Source organism: Zophobas morio, unplaced genomic scaffold, assembly GCF_036711695.1.
Source record: "Zophobas morio isolate AGI-343-1 ecotype UQ-CSIRO unplaced genomic scaffold, CSIRO_AGI_Zmor_V1 ptg000026l, whole genome shotgun sequence".
Lineage (NCBI taxonomy): Eukaryota > Metazoa > Arthropoda > Insecta > Coleoptera > Tenebrionidae > Zophobas > Zophobas morio.
Genome location: NW_026972131.1, coordinates 10891541 through 10917291, shown reverse-complemented (window position 1 = coordinate 10917291; position 25751 = coordinate 10891541). Strand labels below are relative to the sequence as shown.

The 25751-nt window shown below is 30.2% G+C and overlaps 1 protein-coding gene across 3 annotated transcripts in view; it reads left to right on the top strand.

Annotated features, from left to right (window-relative positions):
* The window catches only part of LOC135135989 (uncharacterized protein), a 232137-nt gene that overhangs the window by 18985 nt on the left and 187401 nt on the right, over positions 1-25751 (top strand). The gene's annotated exons all lie outside the window — the stretch shown is intronic.

Genomic DNA, 25751 nt, shown 5'->3' with positions numbered 1-25751 from the left:
TTAAATAATAAAAAAATGTTCGGGCGACCTCCGGCTCGAAATTGACAGCCAATGGGTGACCCTTTGTCTAGTTTTGCGGTTTCTGGTTTAATTACGAACTAGCAACTATCCGACAATCTTGTGTTCGAGGTTGGCACGAAGGTACGTTCCATGCAAGCTGCGTTTCTTTCAGTCAATAAATTAAAAAGCTTAAAGGGGAATTTGGCCGTCGGCCAGCCAGTTTGCCGTCTGGAATTTTGAGCGGTCACGACTGAACCCAGCCGAGTGTCAACTTCATCTAACAGAAAGTAAACAAAATTCGTCGATTTGGTAGTCGGGAGAAATTGTCCAGAAGTATCATCATAAGCCGTAATAAATCGGTCCATAAAGCACAATTTCAGAATGGTGGACTCCTCCATATTTTACGGTTAATGAAGATTTTTGATGTATAATCGGACATTTGCGAGCGAGCGAAAAAGTGCCCCGAGAAAGCATTACCTTATGAAATATCTGATACGGAGTAAAGAGAAACAGAATTCGCAGTCGCACTCTTTTGACAGCGAGATAATAAAATACATATATTTTAGTTGAGACGTTCATTTTTCCACCGACTCCTATCTCTGCCTACAGTGTTTTAGTGTAAATAAGGGACGCCAGATTTTTCCCACTTCGCCTAAATGGAATGGAACATCTTCTCTTCTACAAATCATAACCTGGTGACAAGGGCTCGCGAGGGTAACGTTTTCATAATGGCCCTTGTAAAATTAGGGTTTTCGCTGTCTACTTTTTCTTCGCCGGAATCATTTATAATATTAGGATTGTTAAAGGAGAAACCTCGATTACCGCAAAATCTAAATTCTGGACGGCGATGATTTATGCCACCGGGACGAAACTCTAAAACACTGCGAATGTATTGCAGATTTTAGATTTCCATAAATCTCGCCAGGTTTTATCAGAGATTCATAAAATATTCACATTTTAAAATTGCAGGTGCGTGTCGGATTTGGAAATTTTTAGAGCTTTTGCTGCGTAAACTCCTCTAAGCGTAATTAACGCAGAGCCGCTACGCACGCGAAATCTTAAACGAAGCAAAAACTGAATTTACCGACAAAATATTAAAACATTATTGGAATTTCAAACCCAGACTACACAGAACAAAAACGTTATGGAACTTTTTCCAAAAGTTTTTTGCTTTCAGTCAATGTGTGGCTTGTTTTGATGAAGTAGTGCGAAATTGGAGCCATTACACACCTAATAGCCCGAATTAACTGATTACGGCTTTAACCGTCCAAATCATTATTTTCCTCAACTTCTAAAAATTTGAATAATTGAATAATTCCCGAAAACGATCCAGCCATTCATTACGAGCATGCAAATGAGTAAGAAGTCTTGTCATTCTTTTTTTGTGTCAAAGGCCAGAGCGGGCCATTTAATTTTAAATTTAAACTACAGAAATCAGTTTGTTTCCGCATAATTATTCAAATTCGTGTCGGGTCAGGCTGTTGTTGCTTAATTATTGCTCTTCATTTATATTTAAATCGTCCCCGACTTCAAAGGTTGAACTCAATACCAACAATGACAGGTTATCTCGAAAATCCGTTAGACCAGAAGTTATCTAATTGATGGACCCCGGCGGAAAAGAACAACTTACCGAAAGTCATTTTTTACCCGACTTATATGACACTGCAAGGTAGCTCAGCTTCGGAATTCATCAATCATTTTTGTTTTTAAGAACGATAAGGCCAGATTCGCTCCGCCGAAATCCGGCTGAAACAATACGCTTTGTGATTACACGAGGGGTAAAACTGCTCGAAGCTCACACGCGAAGAAAAAAAAAACCGCCCAATTAAATCTCGATTTTTATTTGGCCAATTTATTCCAAATAAATTTCCGCTTTCGGACGAATTCATTAAAATTACAAGGAATTGTGCATTGTCGTAATGAATACTTCAGGCGCGAATTATTTCAAGGGAAAGGGTCGATTTGATGTATGGTACCTCAGAGGTTGGAATAATTCAGTGTCGCTTAAACCCCTTTGAGGAGGCACTTGTGAAGGTGTGCCCCAATAACAAAGCCACTTTAGAGACTGCATATATCAAAAAATCGGTTAGTCGGTTTGACAGAATTTTAATTAATCACGATAACACTAAATAGTAGACGTACTTAGTGTTTTTGAAGAGCGAAATTTCGGCCCGGATTCCTCTTCGGAGGCAATTATGTTTTAATTTTAATAAATAGTTGAAGCGACGATTTAAAGCGACGCTCTTTCATCTGTTGATTGTCGATAACACGAACATGAACCGAATTCTCTGGAAACTTGAAATTTTGATGAAGACGCTTCACGCTAAGTGTATTAGGATGACAGAAAATTTAAATTCATTAATCTATCTAAATACCTAAAGTTGGGACTAATTTGCGGGGCATGTGCTCGACGTAATTTAATGAAAGGAATGGGTATACAGTTAATGACGGTAATTTTGCCGAGCATTTATTATTGAGTTGCATAACATCAAAAGTCCGCTGGAACGTCCAGAAATGGGGGTTTTTCAGCGTCGATGAACACTTTGGGGCCCAACATTAAAGGGCTTTTTTAGGGCGAGTGGAACTATTTATGACTGGACCTTCAGTAAATTTTAAAATAATTATTTAACCAAAAAATGAAAAATTGTCACGTGTTGAAAATATTCACCTATTGATTCAAGAAATACATAATTTCTTCTAAAATACATCACATAAATATTTATTTAAATTGTTATTCCGGCCCCTCCACCATTTTCTCCAAAACTTTAAATTTCAGAAAATTAGTTCGAAAATCACTTTTCCTTCTCGGAAGGTACCTCAGGAACATAAATTTGCAATTGTTTTCCTTGTATTCTGCGAAATAGACGGAGAAAAATTCGTTTAAATGCGATAATTTAATTTGGAGTCAAATCGACCAGAAAACAATAAATTTGCTTAATTGAAATTTCTCCTTGCTTTATTATTTTGTTCAGATTTCAGAATTTTATGAAGAAATATATAATTTGTTCTAATATACACCACATCACATAAGTTTTCCGAAAAATTTTAAAATAAATATTTTTAAATTGTTATCCCGGCGCCTCCACCATTTTTACCAAAACTTTAAACATCGGTAAACTAGTCCGAAAATAAATTTCTCTTATCGAAAGATTTCTCAGAAACACAAATTTGTAATTATTTTCCTTGTATTCTGTGAAATAACGGAGCAAAATTAGTTTGGATGCAATAATTTAACTCGGGTGTCAAATCTACCCAAAAACGATAAATTTTCTTTATTGAAATTTGTGCTTACGTTGTTATTTTGATCAGATATCACGATATTATAAAGAAAAACATAATCTGTTCCAAAATATCACATCACGTAAGTTTCCCGAAAATTTTTGAAATTTATATTTGTTTAAATTGTTATCCCGGCGCCTCCACCATTTTTTACCAAAATTTTAAATTCCGGAAAGCTAGTCCGAAAGTAACTTTCTCTTATCAGAAGTTTTCTCAGGAACACAAATTTGTAATTATTTTCCTTGTATTCTGCGAAATAGACGGAGGAAAATTTGTTTAAATGCAATAATTTAATTTGGAGTCAAATCGACTAGAAATCAATGGATGTCCTTCATTCAAATTTGTCTTTGCTTTATGATTTGGTTCAGATTTCAGAATTTTATGAAGAAATATATATTTTTTTCTAATATACATCACATCACATAAGTTTCCCGAAAAATTTTAAAATAAATATTTTTAAATTGTTATCCTGGCGCCTCCACCATTTTTACCAAAACTTTAAACATCGGTAAACTAGTCCGAAAATAAAATTCTTTTATCGGAAGATTTCTCAGGAACACAGATTTGTAATTGTTTTCCTTGTATTCTGTCAAATAACGGAGGAAAATTAGTTTGGATGCAATAATTTAACTCTGGTGTCAAATCTACCCAACAACGATAAATTTCCTTTATTCAAATTTGTGCTTACGTTGTTATTTGGATCAGATATCAGGATATTGCAAAGAAATACATAATTTGTTCTAAAATATCACATCACTTAAGTTTCCCGAAAATTTTTAAAATGTATATCTATTTAAATTGTTGTCCCGGCGCCTCCACCATTTTCCCCCAAAACTTTCAATTCCTGAAAACTAGCCCGAAAGTAACTTTCTCTTATCAGAAGTTTTCTCAGGAACACAAATTTGTAATTATTTTCCTTGTATTCTGTGAAATAGACGGAGGAAAATTCGTTTAAATGCAATAATTTAATTTGGAGTCAAATAGACTAGAAATCAATGGATTTCCTTCATTCAAATTTGTCTTTGCTTTATTATTTTATTCAAATTTCAGAATTTTATGAAGAAATATATAATTTTTTTTAATATACATCACATCACAAAAATTTCCCGAAAAATTTTAAAATAAACATTTTTAAATTGTTATCCCGGCGCCTCCACCATTTTTACCAAAACTTTAAACATCGGTATACTAGTCCAAAAATAAAATTCTTTTGTCGGAAGACTTCTCAGGAACACAAATTTGTAATTGTTTTCCTTGAATTCTGTCAAATAACGGAGGAAAATTAGTTTGGATGCAATAATTTAACTCTGGTGTCAAATCTACCCAAAAACGATAAATTTCCTTTATTCAAATTTGTGCTTACGTTGTTATTTTGATCAGATATCAGCATATTATAAAGAAATACATAATTTGCTCTAAAATATCACAACACTTAAGTTTCCCGAAGATTTTTAAAATGTATATTTATTTAAATTGTTGTCCCGGCGTCTCCACCATTTTCCCAGAAAAACTTTCAATTCCGGAAAACCAGCCCGAAAGTAACTTTCTCTTATCAGAAGTTTTCTCAGGAACACAAATTTGTAATTATTTTCCTTGTATTCTATGAAATAGACGGAGGACAATTCGTTTAAATGCAATAATTTAATTTGGAGTCAAATCGACTAGAAATCAATGGATTTACTTCATCCAAATTTGTCTTTGCTTTATTATTTTATTCAAATTTCAGAATTTTATGAAGAAATATATAATTTTTTCTAATATACATCACATCACAAAAGTTTCCCGAAAAATTTTAAAATAAATATTTTTAAATTGTTATCCCGGCGCCTCCACAATTTTTACCAAAACTTTAAACATCGGTAAACTAGTCCGAAAATAAAATTCTTTTATCGGAAATTTCTCAGGAACACAAATTTGTAATTGTTTTCGTTGTATTCTCAAGTAACGGAGGAAAATAAGTTTGGATCCAATAATTTAACTCTGGTGTCAAATCTACCTGAAAACAATAAATTTCCTTAATTCAAATTTGTGTTTGCGTTGTTATTTTATTCAGATATCAAAATATTATGAAGGAATACAGAATTTGTTCTAAAATACATCAGATCATGAAGTTTCTTGAAAATTTTTAAAATAAACATTTTTTAAATTGCTATCCCGGCGCCTCCACCATTTTTTCCAAAATTTTAAATTTCTATAAACTAGTCTGGAAGTAACTTTCTCTTATCGGAAGGTTTCTCAGGAATACAAATTTGTAATTATTTTCGTTATATTTTGTGAAATATTGGAGGAAAATTCGATTAATTGCTGCAATTCATATCTGAAATCAAAACGACCCGAAAACAAGAGATATCCTGAATTCAGATTTGTGCTTGCGTTGTTATTTTGTTCAGATATCCAGATATTATCAAGAAATACATCATTTTTCCTAAAATACATCACATCTTGTAAGTTTCTCAAAAATTTCTAAAATAAATATTTTTTAAATTGTTATCCCGGCGCCTCCACCATTTTTCCAAAATTTTAAATTTCTATAAACTAGTCTGAAAGTAACTTTCTCTTATCGGAAGGTTTCTCAGGAATACAAATTTGTAATTGTTTTCCTTGTATTCTGTGAAGTAACGGAAGAAAATTAGTTTATATGCAATAATTTAACTCTGGTGTCAAATCCATCTGAAAACAATAAATTTCTTTAATTCAAATTTGTGTTTGCGTTGTTATTTTGTTCAGATATCAAAGTTTTATGAAGGAATACACAATTTGTTCTTCAATAAATCAGATCATGAAGTTTCTCGAAGATTTTTAAAACAAATATTTTTTAAAACGTTATCGCGGCGGCTCCACCATTTTTCTAAAACTTTAAATATCTGAAAACTAGTCCGGAAATAACTTCATCTTATTGCAATAGTTCTCATGAAAACAAATTTGTGATTATTTTCGTTGTATTTTGTGAAATATTGGAGGAAAATTCGATTAATTGCAGCAATTCAAATCTGAAATCAAATCGACCCGCAAACAATAGATTTCCCTAATTCAGATTTGTGCTTGCGTTGTTATTTTGTTCAGATATCCAGATATTATCAAGAAATACATAATTTGTCCTAAAAGACATCACATCATGTAAGTTTCTCAAAAATTTTTTAAATAAATAATTTTTAAATTGTTATCCCGGCGCCTCCACCATTTTTTCCAAAATTTTAAATTTCTATAAACTAGTCTGAAAATAACTTTCTCTTATCGGAAGGTTTCTCAGGAATTCAAATTTGTAATTGTTTTTCTTCTATTCTGTGAAATAACGGAGGAAAATTAGTTTAGATGCAATAATTTAACTCTGGTGTCAAATCTACCTGAAAACAATAAATTTCCTTAATTCAAATTTGTGTTTGCATTGTTATTTTGTTCAGATATCGAAATATTATGAAGGAATACAGAATTTGTTCTAAAATACATCAGATCATAAAGTTTCTCGAAAATTTTTAAAATAAATATTTTTTAAATTGTTATCGCGGCAGTTCCACCATTTTTCTAAAAGTTTAAATATCTGAAAACTAGTCCGGAAATAACTTCATCTTATTGCAACAGTTCTCATGAAAACAAATTTTTGATTATTTTCGTTATATTTTCTGAAATATTGGAGGAAAATTCGATTAATCGCAGCAATTCAAATCTGAAATCAAATCGACCCGAAAACAATAGATTTTCTTAACTCAGATTTGTGCTTGCGTTGTTATTTTGTTCAGATATCCAGATATTATGAAGAAATACATAATTTGTCCTTAAATACATCACATCATGTAAGTTTCAATTATAATATAACAAGTGATATGATTATTATCGATAATATTTCGAGTGAAACCGAGCTGCAGATTCAACGAGTGCGAAGCACGAGTTGAATGTGCTGCTTCGGTTTCACGAGCCATATCTTCGATTATTAATCATATCACGAGTTATATTCAACATGAGAATATAATAAATGAACACATTTTTTGATAATAGAATTGATTTCGTCGTTTTGAGCTTGCCCCCAACGTTGGCAAGCCATAAAAGACAAAAAAATTTACGAAATTTTAAAATTTGTCAATTTGACAGTTTTTAAATTTAGGTAGCAACAGACCACAATAAGGCAATAAAATTATTATCGCTGTGATAGACATGTAACTAAGGGCATGAACAAATTCTATTGGAAGAAATGGGGTCATGTGATTCATGAATTATATTCTCTCAAAAATTTTTAAAATAAATAAATTTTAATTTGTTATCCTGGCGCCTCCACCATTTTTTCCAAAATTTGAAATTTCTATAAACTAGTCTGAAAGTAACTTTCTCTTATTGGAAGGTTTCTCAGGAATACAAATTTGTAATTGTTTTCCTTGTATTCTGTGAAATAACGGAGGAAAATTAGTTTAGATGCAATAATTTAACTCTGGTGTCAAATCTACCTGAAACCAATAAATTTCCTTAATTCAAATTTGTGTTTGCATTGTTATTTTGTTCAGATATCGAAATATTATGAAGGAATACAGAATTTGTTCTAAAATACATCAGATCATGTAGTTTCTCGAAAATTTTTAAAATAAATATTTTTTAAATTGTTATCGCGGTAGTTCCATCATTTTTCTAAAACTTTAACTATCTGAAAACTAGTCCGGAAATAACTTCATCTTTTGCAACAGATCTCATGAAAACAAATTTGTGATTATTTTCGTTGTATTTTGTGAAATATTGGAGGAAAATTCCATTAATTGCAGCAGTTCAAATCTGAAATCAAATCGACCCGAAAACAATAGATTTTCTTAACTCAAATTTATGCTTGCGGTATTGTTTTATTCAGATATCAGCAAATCATAAAGAAATACATAATTTGTTCTACAATAGATCACATGTAAGTTTGTCGAAAATTTTTAAAATAAATGGTTTTTAAATTGTTATCCCGGCACCTCCACCATTTTCTCCAAAACTTTAAATTTGAGAAAATTAGTTCGAAAATCACTTTCCCCTTTCGGAAGGTATCTCAGGAACATAAATTTGCAATTGTTTTCCTTGTATTCTGCGAAATAGACGGAGGAAAATTCGTTTAAATGCGATAATTTAATTTGGAGTGATATCGACCAGAAAACAATAAATTTGCTTAATTCAGATTTGTCCTTGCTTTATTATTTTGTTCAGATTTCAGAATTTTATGAAGAAATACATGCTTTGTTGTAATATACACTACATCACATAAGTTTTCAGAAAAATTTTAAAATAAATATTTTTAAATTATTATCCCGGCGCCTCCACCATTTTTACCAAAACTTTCGACATCGGTAAACTAGTCCGAAAGTAAATTTCTCTTATCGGAAGATTTCTCAAGAACACAAATTTGTGATTATTTTCTTTGTATTTTGTGAAATGATGGAGGAAGACTCGTTCAGATCGAATAACTCAAATTTTGAATTAAGTTGACCTGAAAGCAATAGATTTTCTTAACTCAAATTTATGCTTGCGTTATTGTTTTGTTCAGATATCAGCAAATCATAAAGAAATACGTAATTTGTTCTAGAATAGATCACATGTAAGTTTGTCGAAAATTTTTAAAATAAATGGTTTTTAAATTGTTATCCCGGCACCTCCACCATTTTCTCCAAAACTTTAAATTTCAGAAAATTAGTTCGAAAATCACTTTCCCTTCTCGGAAGGTATCTCAGGAACATAAATTTGCAATTGTTTTCCTTGTATTCTGCGAAATAGACGGAGGAAAATTCGTTTAGATGCAATAATTCAAATGTCGAGTGAAATTGACACAAAAATAATAAACTTCCTCAATCCAAATTTGTGCCTGTGTTGTTATTTTGTCCAGATAGCAGAAAATCATGAAGAAATACATACATAAGTTTCTGGAAAATTTTTAAAAAACATATTTTTTAAATTGCTATCGCAGCGCCTCCACCATTTTTTTCCAGAATTTTAAATTTTTGAAAACTAGTTCGAAAATTATTCTCTCTTATCGAAAGATTTCTCAGGAATACAAATTTGTAATCATTTTCCTTGTATTCTGCGAAATAACGGAAAAAAGAAAATTCGGTTGGATGCAATAATTTAATTCTAGTATCAAATCTACCATAAAACAATAAATTTTCTTAATTCAAATTTGTGCTTGCGTTGTTATTTTGACCAGATATCAGGATTTTTTAAGAAATACATAATTTGTTCCGAAATACATCACATCATATAGGTTTCTAGAAAATTTTTAAAATACATATTTTTTAAATTGTTATCCCGGCGCCTCCACCATTTTTTTTCAAAAATCTAAACTTTTGAAAACTACTCCCCAAATTACTTTCTCTTATCAGAAAATTTGTCAGGAACACAAATTTGTAATAATTTTCCTTGTATTTTGCGAAATAACGGAGAAAAGAAAATTCGGTTGGCTGCAATAATTTAATTCTGGTGTCAAATCTACCAGAAAACAATAAATTTCCTTGATTCAAATTTGTGTTTGCGTTGTTATTTTGACCAGATATCAGGATATTATAAAGAAATACATAATTTGTTCCTAATTACATCACATCACGTAAGTTTCTGGAAAAGTTTTAAAGTACGTATTTTTGAAATTGTTATCCCGGCGCCTCCACCATTTCTTCCAAAATTTTAAATTTTTAAAAACTAGTTCGAAAATTACTCTCTCTTATCGAAAGATTTCTCAGGAACACAAATTTGTAATCATTTTCCTTGTATTCTGCGCAATAACGGAAAAAAGAAAATTCGGTTGGATGCAATAATTTAATTCTAGTATCAAATCTACCATAAAAAAATAAATTTCCTTAATTCAAATTTGTGCTTGCGTTGTTATTTTGACCAGATATCAGGATTTTTTAAGAAATACATAATTTGTTCCGAAATACATCACATCATATAGGTTTCTAGAAAATTTTTAAAATACATATTTTTTAAATTGTTATCCCGGCGCCTCCACCATTTTTTTCAAAAATCTAAACTTTTGAAAACTACTCCCCAAATTACTTTCTCTTATCAGAAAATTTGTCAGGAACACAAATTTGTAATAATTTTCCTTGTATTTTGCGAAATAACGGAGAAAAGAAAATTCGGTTGGCTGCAATAATTTAATTCTGGTGTCAAATCTACCAGAAAACAAAAAATTTCCTTGATTCAAATTTCTGTTTGCGTTGTTATTTTGACCAGAAATCAGGATATTATAAAGAAATACATAATTTGTTCCTAAATACATCACATCACGTAAGTTTCTGGAAAAATTTTAAAATACATATTTTTTAAATTGTTATCCCGGCGCCTCCACCATTTTTCCAAAATGTTAAATTTTTTAAAACTGGTCAGAAAATTACTTTCTCTTATCAGAAAATTTCTCAGGATCGCAAATTTGTAATCATATTTTTTGTATTCTGCGAAATAACGGAGAAAAAAAATCGGTTAGATGCAATAATTTAATTCTAGTGTCAAATCTACGAGAAAACAATAAATTTCCTTAATTCAAATTTGTGTTTGCGTTGTTATTTTGACCAGATATCAGGATATTATAAAGAAGTAAATAAGTTGTTCCTAAATACATCACATCATGTAAGTTTCACGAAAATTTTTAAAATACATATTTTTTAAATTGGTATCCCGGCGCCTCCACCATTTTTCCCAGAAATTTAGATTTCAGAAAACTAGTCCGAAAAGAACTTTCTTTTATTGGACAGTTTCTCAGGAACACAATTTTGTAATTATTTTCTTCGTAATCTCTGAAATAGCGGAGGAAATTCGTTTAGATCTAATAATTCAAATCTGAAGCTAAATCGACCAGGAAACAATAAATTTTCTTAATTCAAATTTGTGCTTGCGTTGTTATTTGTTGAGACGTCAGGACGTTATGAAGAAATACATCATCTGTTCTAAAATGCATCACATTGTGTAAGTTTCTCGAACAATTTATAAAGTAAATATTTTTTAAACTGTTATCCCAGCGCCTCCACCATTTTAACCAAAATTTTGAATTTCGGAAAACTAGTCCGAAAATAAGTTTCTCTCATCAGGAGGTTTCTCAAAAATAAATTTGAGACAATTTCCCTTGTATTCTGCGAAATAACAGAGGAAAAATCGTGTGGATGCAATAATTCAAATCTGGAGCAAAATCGACCGGAAAACAATATATTTTCTTAATACAGATATGTAATTGCGTTGCTCAGATATCAAGATATTTTGAAGAAACGTCTAAATTGTGTTTAGTTTCCTGGTATTACTAGAAATAACGGAAGGAAATGGCCTAAATAATTTAAATTTATGTCTGTTTAGTTATTCTTGTCGGCTTCCATGAAAACTTTTAGTCTATATATTTTTTAAGTCATTATCCCGGCACCTCCACCATTTTTAACAAAATTTAAAAATTGCTTAAATTGACTTGAGAACAAGTTCCTCTCCTCGGAAATTTTGTCAGGAATACGAATTTATGACTATTTTCCTTATATTCTTAAAAATAACGAAACAAATTTATTTAGATGCAATAATCAAATTTTATCGATCCTAATATAAATTGTTTTTTTTAATTAAAACTTGTGCATGTGTTGTTTTTTAAAAAATAAAAATAAACGCGTTTACATTATCGTCCCAATTTACACAAAGCAGAAACAGTGTTATTTGCGACGTATTGAAAAAATGTATCCCTGAAAATCCATGAAAAAGCTCGGCATGTGCTCACTTTGTTAAACCGTAGGTGTCATCCAGGTCGAATGACACGTCAAAAAATTTCGAGCTTTGCAATTATTTTTGTATTTTGTTCTTGTACACTGTTGACATGTTCAGCAAAAACCCACTGACAACATTATTATTTTTTCGAGTTCATCGCGGAAAATAATCAAATATCGGGTTTTAAGCATATTAATAATTGTGAAATATTTAACTACACATGCTTATAAAGGATTAATATGTAAATATTTTCCTGACAATATGAAATAATGCAAAATTTAGTTTTTAGAATTGACTAGATATTCAATTTCACATTGTTTGTTATGTTTGGTAAAATAGAAGAGAATATTTTATTTATAATCAGTACATTCAATTTGCCAAAAATCGACGGAGCGCATAATGGATCTCCACCACAAATTTTCTATTTGAAAAAATAATAAAAATTGCAAAAGAACCTTTCATTGCTGGATGTATAAATAAAGCTTCGTTTTGTATGAAAACAACAAAACTAAAGCTCAAATATTCAAAAATAAACCAGTCCATTTTCGATGATTTATACTGAATTGAAACGAGCATTCTTACACATCATTTATGTTACAAATGCAAACCCAAATTAGGCAAAAAAGCGTCGAACAAAAAGCTCCATAAATAATTAACGCCAAAACAATACGCGCTTTCATACCTCAAATAATTGTTGAAAATACGAGTCCATTAGCCAAATCACTTCAAAGGGTCGGTCAGACTGCTGCATTTTAATCTCCACTGCCGTAGTAATGTACATTCAAGATTTTATTAATTCAGAATCGCCCTTTTCCGTAAATCTACTTTGATTAAAAATAGAGCTAGAAAAGCTCCGCTTTGAGCCTGCCGTCAAAATATGCGACAATTTTAAATACAAACGTCATAATCCAGATCCAGCGCGGAATTTTTAACGAAGTGCTTATTTCTTCATTTGGTTTGTCAGCCGTTCCGTCATTAAATCCATCGTGTCGCTGCAGCTTCCATTATTTTTAATCAAAATGCGTTGATATTTTCAATCTAGTTTGTCCCGGGGAATTGATGTCGCTCCATTTAGGTTAATTGTTTGCTGCATAAATAATAGAATCCTATTTTCGCGCATAATGAGTTAAAAACTGTCGCTAGCAGAAAATGACCGTTCTAATCAAACTCGCAAGCGCCTGAAAATAAAGTCGATCGTAAATTTCCGCGGTCGAATTTATATTCTGATTGCTCCCGCTTGCTTCTATTAAAAGTTTAGTTGACATAAATTTTCGCCAAGACGGCGAGTCGGATGCGGTTTTTGCATTATTTAATTCCGCCCCCACGTTATTGTTTATCTCCACGACAAATGGACAGTGTCGGCGATTTACTTGATAATTTTATACAGCCGTTCCGGCTAAAGTAGAGGAATAAAAAACAAGGACTGGGACCGGCCGTACATTCGGTTAGTTCCTGCTTAAAATTTAGAAGTAGCGGAGGAAATCCCGTGAGATTGACTTGTAGCAGAACATTACAAAAAGGAAAATAGAGGAAAATATTCGCAATCTTCTAGTAGAATTGGATGCTGCTATCGATTTATGCTTGTTTCTCTGTTCGGGCTTTTACGCTAAGCTGATGACATCGTCTGTCACTTAGCTCCGAAACGGAATATTGTCAATTTTGCCGTGGACTCGGTTTAAGACTTTTATTGAGCAGCGCCGTCCCGGAAGATAATTAAAGGGGTTCCCGCCGTACGTGCTCTTGTTTAACAACAAATATCTCGCGCTATGACAGAAATGTGGATTTTGGTAATGGCGAGTTTAACAAAGTGTTTCATTTGCATTCACTTGCTGAAACATTATAGCTCATTGAAATTTATTTGTCGAAAAGGAAGTTACACAGAGGTGCAGATAAATTAAAAGGACGTGGAGCTGCGAACTTCTCGAACAGTTATAAGGAAACTTGTATTAAATGAACTTCCTCGGGAGCAAAGCTCTCTTCTTCTACACCGGGAGGCGGTCTTCATTAAGATTTCGCCAATTATGAATAAGCCGCCGACAGATTTCACTCATGTACCACTCTTTTCGCTCCATTTCTTGCGCTTTAATTTCGTTATGCTTCCAGAGAATAAAAGACTAAGGATTTTATTTCCTGGATTGAATCCCGTGACTTGTCATATCGACATTTCCAACAATAAACTAAATCGAAGCAGATGCAGCCATTCCCACTGATTCTCCTCAGGTTTCAAAGCGGGTTTGATCACTCCAGTTTGGGCTATTTTTTACACCGTGACGGGATATTATTTAAGGAATCTTTCTCTTATGAGTCTTGTGATGAAGCATGAGTAAACTTCTGAGGCGTAATAGTTAATCTTTAATTATTATGTGTCTTTACCGTCTTAGAGGCAACTATGAGGAAAATTAGCAAACACAAGAGAGATAATGTGAGTTATGAGAAGCTTGCGTGTTAAGAGTTTGAAATAACCGAGAGCCTGTGTAAATATTGATGTTTATTTAATAGAGGTACGTTCAAATGACTGTCATAGCTTAGACTAGAGAATTCAATTAAAAATTGATGGAATAACTTCTAAAATATTTAAAACTGGATCTTGTTAATTATACATTTATTATCTAAACGAATTTCCTCCGTTGTTTCAGAGAAAACAAAGAAAATAATCACAAATTTGAAGAAAATTTCCGATTTAACGAACTTGTTTTCGGACCAGTTTATCGAAATTTAAAGATAAGAGAATTTATTTCCAGTTTGACCTATGTTTAAAAGGGAAAAAATAAAAAATATCTAAAGAAAATTATAATTTCTCTTAATATACACTATTTCTGAATGGAGTACCTGCAGATTTTTGTAATAACTAATTTTAAAATAAATTTTGATCCCGGCAACTCCAACATATTTTTTTTCAAAAAATTAAACTTGACGAAATTAGCTGACAATGTCGGCATTTTTTTCAGAAAATTTCTCAGAATCACGAATCTGTCATTCCTTTCTTAATTTCTTTTCAAATAATCGAGAAAGCGATGTTTTAAAGAAAAAAAATACCACATTTTTCTCAAAATCGGTAATTTATTTTCCTCCAAGTCTCTGTGCGGTTATTTAATTTAGATATCAAAACATTCAAAGAAAATCATAATTTCTTTCAGTATACACTATTTCTAAAAGGAAAATTAAAAAGCTTATGGGCAAGATCAGATATTTGCTAAGATAAGACTGATCTTGGCAAATGACATACCTTCTAAAAAAATAGAGAGCGGCGCAAAAAGTAATATTCCTTGACCAAAAAACTCCAAGGGATCGAATGGTATAAACGCGAAGTCTCTAAAAAAAGGAATTTATATTCAAATATTCAAATTTGTGTTCTTGACAACATTTCTGATAAAAGAAACTTATTTTCGGAGCAGTTTGTCGAAATTTAAAATTTTGGAAAAATGGTGGATGCGCCGGGGTAACAATTTAAAAAATATTTAATTGAAGATTTCTCGAGAAACTATTGCACGAAATGGTATATTTTAAAAGAATGTGTGCGATTCTTCGAAATTAACTAGATTTCCGAACAGAATAACAATAGGGACACACATCTGAACAAAGAGAATTTATTTCCAGTTAGAGTAAAGAGAATTTTCTTGTGTTATTTCGAGTGATGCAAGGAAATTAAGCACCGATTTGTAATCATGAGAAAATTTCCGGTAAGGAATTATAACTTACATATTTTCAAATCAATTAAACCAGTTTTAAATTTGACCAAAAATGGTGGAGTCATTTGAACATTTTTTTAAAAATATTTGTTTTAGTATTTTTCAAAAAACTTCCACATTATGTGATATAATTTAGAACGAGTTCGAAAACACATTGATATCTGACAAAAATAACTGCGCCAGCACAAACCTGAATTAAGGATTAAATACACTGTTTTCGGGCAGATTTGACTTCAAATTTGAATTACCGCATCTAGATGAATTTTCCTCCGTTATTTCCGAGAATACAAAGAAAATAAAAGCAAATTTGTGTTCTTGAGAAAATTTCCGATAAAAGAGATTTATTTTCGGAGCAGTTTGTCGAAATTTAAAATTTTGGAAAAATGGTGGATGCGCCGGGGTACCAATTTAAAAAATATTTAATTAAAGATTTCTCGAGAAACTACTGCACGAAATGGTATATTTTAGAAGAAAGTGTGCGATTCTTCGAAATAAACTTGATTTCCGAACTGAATAACAAAATGGACACAACTCTAAACAAAGAGAGTTTATTTCCAGTTAGAGCAAAGAGAATTTTCTTGTGTTATTTCGAGTGATGCAAGGAAGTTAAGCACCGATTTGTAATCCTGAGAAAATTTCCGATAAGGAATTATAATTTACATATTTTCAAATCAATTAAACCAGTTTTAAATTTGACCAAAAATGGTGGAGTCATTGGGACTTTATTTAAAAAATATTTGTTTTATTATTTTTCAAAAAACTTCCACATGGTGTGACATATTTTAGAACGAGTTCGAAAACACATTGATATCTGAAAAAAATAACTGCGCCAGCGCAAACCTGAATTAAGGATTAAATCCACTGTTACCGGGCAGATTTGACTCCAAATTTGAATTACAGCATCTAGACGAACTTTACCCCGTTATTTCAAAGAATACAAAGAAAATAATCGCAAATTTGTGTTCTTGAGGAAATTTCCGATAAAAGGAACTTGTTTTCGGAGCAATTCATGGAAATTTACAATTTTGGAAAAATGGAGGATGCGCCGGGATAACAATTTAAAAAATATTTAATTCAAAATTTCTCAAAAAACGACTAAATGAAATGATATTTTTTGAAGAAAATACGCTATAAGATACGAGAATTTATTTCTAGTTTGACCTATTTAAAACCTTTGAATATAAGACCATTTTCTTGTTATTTCGAGTAATGCAACAAATTAAGCTCTGATTTATATGCTTGAGAAAATTTCCGATTAGAATTTATAACGTACATATTTTCGAATCAATTAAACCAGTTCAAATTTGACCAAAAATGGTGGAACCACCGGAATATTAATTAAAAAAATATTTATTTTAAAAATTTTCAAAAAACTTCCACATGATGTGATATATTTTAGAACGAGTTCAAAAATACCTCGATATCTGAAAAAAATAACTACACAAGCACAAACCTGAATTAAGAAAATCTACTGTTTTCGGACAGATCGACTCCAAATTTGAATTACCGCAATTAAGCGAATTTTCCACCGTTATTTTAAAGAATACAAAGGAAATAGTCGCAAATTTGTGTTCTTGATAAAATTTCCGATAGAAGAAACTTGTTTTCGGAGCAGATTATTGAAATTTAAAGTTCTGGAAAAAATGGTGGATGCGCCGGGACAATTTAAAAAATATGGAATTCAAGATTTTTCAAAAAAAGATTAAATGAAATGATATTTTTAGAAGAAAATACGCTATAAGTTAAGAGAATTTATTTCCAGTTTGACCTATTTAAAACTTTTGTATATAAGAGCAGTTTCTTGTTATTTCGAGTAATGCAAAGAAACTGAGCTCCGATTTATAAGCTTCAGAAAATTTCCAATAAGAATTTATAACGTACATATTTTCAAATCAATTAAACCAGTTTAAATTTGACCTAAAATTGTGGGGGCATCGGAATATTAATTAAAATGATATTTATTTCAAAAATTTTCAAAAAGTTCCACGTGATGCGATATATTTTAGAACGAGTTCAAAAATACCTCCATATCTAAAAAAATAACTTCACAAGCATAAACCGGAATTAAGGAAATCTATTGTTTTCGGACAGATCGACTCCAAATTTGAATTACCGCATTAAAGCGAATTTTCCACCGTTATTTTAAAGAATACAAAGGAAATAGTCGCAAATTTGTGTTCTTGATAAAATTTCCCATAAAAGAAGCTTGTTATCGGAACAGTTTGTCGAAATTTTAGATTTTGGAAAAATGGTGGATGCGCCGGGAAAACAATTTAAAAATGATTTAATTCAAGATTTCTCAAAAAACAACTAAATGAAATAATATTTTTAGAAGAAAATACGGTATAAGATCAGAGAATTTATTTCCATTTTGACCTATTTGAAACTTTTGTATATAAGAGCAGTTTCTTGTTATTTCGAGTAATGCAAGGAAACTAAGCTCCGATTTATAAGCTTGAGAAAATTTCCAATAAGAATTTATAACGTGCATATTTTCGAATCAATTAAACCAGTTTAAATTTGACAATAAATGGTGCAGCCATCGGAATATTAATTAAAAAAATATTTATTTTAAAATTTTTCAAAAAAGTTCCACATGATGTGATATATTTTAGAACGAGTTCAAAAATACCTCGATATTTGAAAAAAATAACTACACAAGCTAAACCTGCGCCGGGATAACAATTTAAAAAATATTTCATTCAAGATTTCTCAAAAAACGACTAAATGAAATGATATTTTTTGAAGAAAATACGCGATAAGATACGAGAATTTATTTCCAGTTTGACCTATTTAAAACCTTTGAATATAAGACCATTTTCTTGTTATTTCGAGTAATGCAACAAATTAAGCTCCCTGATTTATAAGCTTGAGAAAATTTCCGATTAGAATTTATAACGTACATATTTTCGAATCAATTAAACCAGTTCAAATTTGACCAAAAATTGTGGAGGCATCGGAATATTAATTAAAAAATTATTTATTTCTAAATTTTTTAAAAAAGTTCCACCTGATGTGATATATTTTAGAACGAGTTCAAAAATACCTCGATATCTGAAAAAAATAACTACACAAGCACAAACCTGAATTAAGAAAATCTACTGTTTTCGGACAGATCGACTCCAAATTTGAATTACCGCAATTAAGCGAATTTTCCACCGTTATTTTAAAGAATACAAAGGAAATAGTCGCAAATTTGTGTTCTTGATAAAATTTCCGATAGAAGAAACTTGTTTTCGGAGCAGTTTATTGAAATTTAAAGTTTTGAAAAAATGGTGGATGCGCCGGGACAATTTAAAAAATATGGAATTCAAGATTTCTCAAAAGAAGATTAAATGAAATGATATTTTTAGAAGAAAATACGCTATAAGTTAAGAGAATTTATTTCCAGTTTGACCTATTTAAAACTTTTGTATATAAGAACAGTTTCTTGTTATTTCGAGTAATGCAAAGAAACTGAGCTCCGATTTATAAGCTTCAGAAAATTTCCAATAAGAATTTATAACGTACATATTTTCAAATCAATTAAACCAGTTCAAATTTGACCAAAAATTGTGGGGGCATCGGAATATTAATTAAAATGATATTTATTTCAAAATTTTTCAAAAATTTCCACATGATGCCATATATTTTAGAACGAGTTCAAAAATACCTCCATATCTGAAAAAAATAACTTCACAAGCATAAACCGGAATTAAGGAAATCTATTGTTTTCGGACAGATCGACTCCAAATTTGAATTACCGCATTTAAGCGAATTTTCCACCGTTATTTTAAAGAATACAAAGGAAATAGTCGCAAATTTGTGTTCTTGATAAAATTTCCCATAAAAGAAGCTTGTTATCGGAACAATTTATCGAAATTTTAGATTTTGGAAAAATGGTGGATGCGCCGGGAAAACAATTTAAAAATTATTTAATTCAAGATTTCTCAAAAAACAACTAAATGAAATAATATTTTTAGAAGAAAATACGGTATAAGATAAGAGAATTTATTTCCATTTTGACCCATTTGAAACTTTTGTATATAAGAGCAGTTTCTTGTTATTTCGAGTAATGCAAGGAAACTAAGCTCCGATTTATAAGCTTGAGAAAATTTCCAATAAGAATTTATAACGTGCATATTTTCGAAACAATTAAACCAGTTTAAATTTGACAATAAATGGTGCAGCCATCGGAATATTAATTAAAAAAATATTTATTTTAAAATTTTTCAAAAAAGTTCCACATGATGTGATATATTTTAGAACGAGTTCAAAAATACCTCGATATTTGAAAAAAATAACTACACAAGCATAAACCTGCGCCGGGATAACAATTTAAAAAATATTTAATTCAAGATTTCTCAAAAAACGACTAAATGAAATGATATTTTTTGAAGAAAATACGCGATAAGATAAGAGAATTTATTTCCAGTTTGACCTATTTAAAACCTTTGAATATAAGAGCATTTTCTTGTTATTTCAACAAATTAAGCTCCGATTTATAAGCTTGAGAAAATTTCCGATTAGAATTTGTAACGTACATATTTTCGAATCAATTAAACCAGTTCAAATTTGACCAAAAATAGTGGAGGCATCGGAATATTAATTAAAAAAATATTTATTTCTAAATTTTTCAAAAAAGTTCCACATGATGTGATATATTTTAGAACGAGTTCAAAAATACCTCGATATCTGAAAAAAATAACTACACAAGCACAAACCTGAATTAAGAAAATCTACTGTTTTCGGACAGATCGACTCCAAATTTGAATTACCGCATTTAAGCGAATTTTCCACCGTTATTTTAAAGAATACAAAGGAAGTAGTCGCAAATTTGTGTTCTTGATAAAATTTCCGATAGAAGAAACTTGTTTTCGGAGCAGTTTATTGAAATTTAAAGTTTTGAAAAAATGGTGGATGCGCTGGAACAATTTAAAAAATATGGAATTCAAAATTTTTCAAAAGAAGATTAAATGAAATGATATTTTTAGAATAAAATACGCTATAAGTTAAGAGAATTTATTTCCAGTTTGACCTATTTAAAACTTTTGTATATAAGAGCAGTTTCTTGTTATTTCGAGTAATGCAAAGAAACTGAGCTCCGATTTATAAGCTTCAGAAAATTTCCAATAAGAATTTATAACGTACATATTTTCAAATCAATTAAACCAGTTTAAATTTGACCTAAAATTGTGGGGGCATCGGAATATTAATTAAAATGATATTTATTTCAAAAATTTTCAAAAAGTTCCACGTGATGCGATATATTTTAGAACGAGTTCAAAAATACCTCCATATCTAAAAAAATAACTTCACAAGCATAAACCGGAATTAAGGAAATCTATTGTTTTCGGACAGATCGACTCCAAATTTGAATTACCGCATTAAAGCGAATTTTCCACCGTTATTTTAAAGAATACAAAGGAAATAGTCCCAAATTTGTGTTCTTGATAAAATTTCCCATAAAAGAAGCTTGTTATCGGAACAGTTTGTCGAAATTTTAGATTTTGGAAAAATGGTGGATGCGCCGGGAAAACAATTTAAAAATGATTTAATTCAAGATTTCTCAAAAAACAACTAAATGAAATAATATTTTTAGAAGAAAATACGGTATAAGATCAGAGAATTTATTTCCATTTTGACCTATTTGAAACTTTTGTATATAAGAGCAGTTTCTTGTTATTTCGAGTAATGCAAGGAAACTAAGCTCCGATTTATAAGCTTGAGAAAATTTCCAATAAGAATTTATAACGTGCATATTTTCGAATCAATTAAACCAGTTTAAATTTGACAATAAATGGTGCAGCCATCGGAATATTAATTAAAAAAATATTTATTTTAAAATTTTTCAAAAAAGTTCCACATGATGTGATATATTTTAGAACGAGTTCAAAAATACCTCGATATTTGAAAAAAATAACTACACAAGCTAAACCTGCGCCGGGATAACAATTTAAAAAATATTTCATTCAAGATTTCTCAAAAAACGACTAAATGAAATGATATTTTTTGAAGAAAATACGCGATAAGATACGAGAATTTATTTCCAGTTTGACCTATTTAAAACCTTTGAATATAAGACCATTTTCTTGTTATTTCGAGTAATGCAACAAATTAAGCTCCCTGATTTATAAGCTTGAGAAAATTTCCGATTAGAATTTATAACGTACATATTTTCGAATCAATTAAACCAGTTCAAATTTGACCAAAAATTGTGGAGGCATCGGAATATTAATTAAAAAATTATTTATTTCTAAATTTTTTAAAAAAGTTCCACCTGATGTGATATATTTTAGAACGAGTTCAAAAATACCTCGATATCTGAAAAAAATAACTACACAAGCACAAACCTGAATTAAGAAAATCTACTGTTTTCGGACAGATCGACTCCAAATTTGAATTACCGCAATTAAGCGAATTTTCCACCGTTATTTTAAAGAATACAAAGGAAATAGTCGCAAATTTGTGTTCTTGATAAAATTTCCGATAGAAGAAACTTGTTTTCGGAGCAGTTTATTGAAATTTAAAGTTTTGAAAAAATGGTGGATGCGCCGGGACAATTTAAAAAATATGGAATTCAAGATTTCTCAAAAGAAGATTAAATGAAATGATATTTTTAGAAGAAAATACGCTATAAGTTAAGAGAATTTATTTCCAGTTTGACCTATTTAAAACTTTTGTATATAAGAACAGTTTCTTGTTATTTCGAGTAATGCAAAGAAACTGAGCTCCGATTTATAAGCTTCAGAAAATTTCCAATAAGAATTTATAACGTACATATTTTCAAATCAATTAAACCAGTTCAAATTTGACCAAAAATTGTGGGGGCATCGGAATATTAATTAAAATGATATTTATTTCAAAATTTTTCAAAAATTTCCACATGATGCCATATATTTTAGAACGAGTTCAAAAATACCTCCATATCTGAAAAAAATAACTTCACAAGCATAAACCGGAATTAAGGAAATCTATTGTTTTCGGACAGATCGACTCCAAATTTGAATTACCGCATTTAAGCGAATTTTCCACCGTTATTTTAAAGAATACAAAGGAAATAGTCGCAAATTTGTGTTCTTGATAAAATTTCCCATAAAAGAAGCTTGTTATCGGAACAATTTATCGAAATTTTAGATTTTGGAAAAATGGTGGATGCGCCGGGAAAACAATTTAAAAATTATTTAATTCAAGATTTCTCAAAAAACAACTAAATGAAATAATATTTTTAGAAGAAAATACGGTATAAGATAAGAGAATTTATTTCCATTTTGACCCATTTGAAACTTTTGTATATAAGAGCAGTTTCTTGTTATTTCGAGTAATGCAAGGAAACTAAGCTCCGATTTATAAGCTTGAGAAAATTTCCAATAAGAATTTATAACGTGCATATTTTCGAAACAATTAAACCAGTTTAAATTTGACAATAAATGGTGCAGCCATCGGAATATTAATTAAAAAAATATTTATTTTAAAATTTTTCAAAAAAGTTCCACATGATGTGATATATTTTAGAACGAGTTCAAAAATACCTCGATATTTGAAAAAAATAACTACACAAGCATAAACCTGCGCCGGGATAACAATTTAAAAAATATTTAATTCAAGATTTCTCAAAAAACGACTAAATGAAATGATATTTTTTGAAGAAAATACGCGATAAGATAAGAGAATTTATTTCCAGTTTGACCTATTTAAAACCTTTGAATATAAGAGCATTTTCTTGTTATTTCAACAAATTAAGCTCCGATTTATAAGCTTGAGAAAATTTCCGATTAGAATTTGTAACGTACATATTTTCGAATCAATTAAACCAGTTCAAATTTGACCAAAAATAGTGGAGGCATCGGAATATTAATTAAAAAAATATTTATTTCTAAATTTTTCAAAAAAGTTCCACATGATGTGATATATTTTAGAACGAGTTCAAAAATACCTCGATATCTGAAAAAAATAACTACACAAGCACAAACCTGAATTAAGAAAATCTACTGTTTTCGGACAGATCGACTCCAAATTTGAATTACCGCATTTAAGCGAATTTTCCACCGTTATTTTAAAGAATACAAAGGAAGTAGTCGCAAATTTGTGTTCTTGATAAAATTTCCGATAGAAGAAACTTGTTTTCGGAGCAGTTTATTGAAATTTAAAGTTTTGAAAAAATGGTGGATGCGCTGGAACAATTTAAAAAATATGGAATTCAAAATTTTTCAAAAGAAGATTAAATGAAATGATATTTTTAGAATAAAATACGCTATAAGTTAAGAGAATTTATTTCCAGTTTGACCTATTTAAAACTTTTGTATATAAGAGCAGTTTCTTGTTATTTCGAGTAATGCAAAGAAACTGAGCTCCGATTTATAAGCTTCAGAAAATTTCCAATAAGAATTTATAACGTACATATTTTCAAATCAATTAAACCAGTTTAAATTTGACCAAAAATTGTGGGGACATCGAAATATTAATTAAAATGATATTTATTTCAAAAATTTTCAAAAATTTCCACATGATGCGATATATTTTAGAACGAGTTCAAAAATACCTCCATATCTGAAAAAAATAACTTCACAAGCATAAACCGGAATTAAGGAAATCTATTGTTTTCGGACAGATCGACTCCAAATTTGAATTACCGCATTTAAGCGAATTTTCCACCGTTATTTTAAAGAATACAAAGGAAATAGTCACAAATTTGTGTTCTTGATAAAATTTCACATAAAAGAAGCTTGTTATCGGAACAATTTATCGAAATTTTAGATTTTGGAAAAATGGAGGATGCGCCGGGAAAACAATTTAAAAATTATTTAATTCAAGATTTCTCAAAAAACCACTAAATGAAATAATATTTTTAGAAGAAAATACGGTATAAGATAAGAGAATTTATTTCCATTTTGACCTATTTGAAACTTTTGTATATAAGAGCAGTTTCTTGTTATTTCGAGTAATGCAAGGAAACTAACCTCCGATTTATAAGCTTGAGAAAATTTTCGATAAGAATTTATAACGTACATATTTTCGAATCAATTAAACCAGTTTAAATTTGACAATAAATGGTGCAGCCATCGGAATATTAATTAAAAAAATATTTATTTTAAAATTTTTCAAAAAAGTTCCACATGATGTGATATATTTTAGAACGAGTTCAAAAATACCTCGATATTTGAAAAAAATAACTACACAAGCATAAACCTGCGCCGGGATAACAATTTAAAAATTATTTAATTCAAGATTTCTCAAGAAACCACTGCATGAATTGTTATATTTAAAAGGAAAATGTTCGATTCTTCGAAAATAACTCGATTTCCGAAAAAAATGACATAAGAGACACTAATCTGAACAAAGAAGAGAATTTATTTCCAGTTTGACCAATTTAGAACTTTTGTATATAAGAGCATTTTCTTGTTAATTCGAGTATTGCAAGGAAACTAAGCACCGATTTATAAGATAGAGAAAATTCCGATAAGAATTTATAACGTACATATTTTCTAATCGAAAAATGGTGGAGGCATCAGAATATTGATTAAAAAAATATTTGTTTTAAAAATTTTCAAAAAACTTTTGCATTTAAGCGAATTTATTGATTTATAGGAGCATTTTTTTTGCTATTTTGAGTAATGCAAGGAAACTAAACACTGATTCGTAAACCTGAGGAACTTTCCGATAACAATTTATAACGTACATATTTATTTTCGTATCAATTAAACCAATTTTAATTTTTTCCAAAAGTAGTGAAGGTGTCGGAACATTAATTAAAAGAAATTAAAAAATTTGGGAAAACTTCCACATGATGTGATATATTTTAGAACGAGTTATGAATTTGTTCGAAAGTACCTTGATATCTGAACAAAATAATTAAGTAAGCACGCACAAGTGGGAATTAAGGGAATCTAGTGTTTCCGGGCCAATTCGACTCCAAATTTAAATTCCTGCATCTAAGCGAATTTTTCTCCGTTATTTCCGAGAATTAAAAAAAATAATCCCAAATTTGAGTTCTTTTGAAAATTTCCGAAAAAGGAATTTGTTTTGGGAGCAGTTAATCGAAATTTAAAATTTTGGAAAAATGGTGGATGCGCCGGGATAACAATTTAAAAAATAATTAATTTAAGATTTCTCGAGAAACCACTA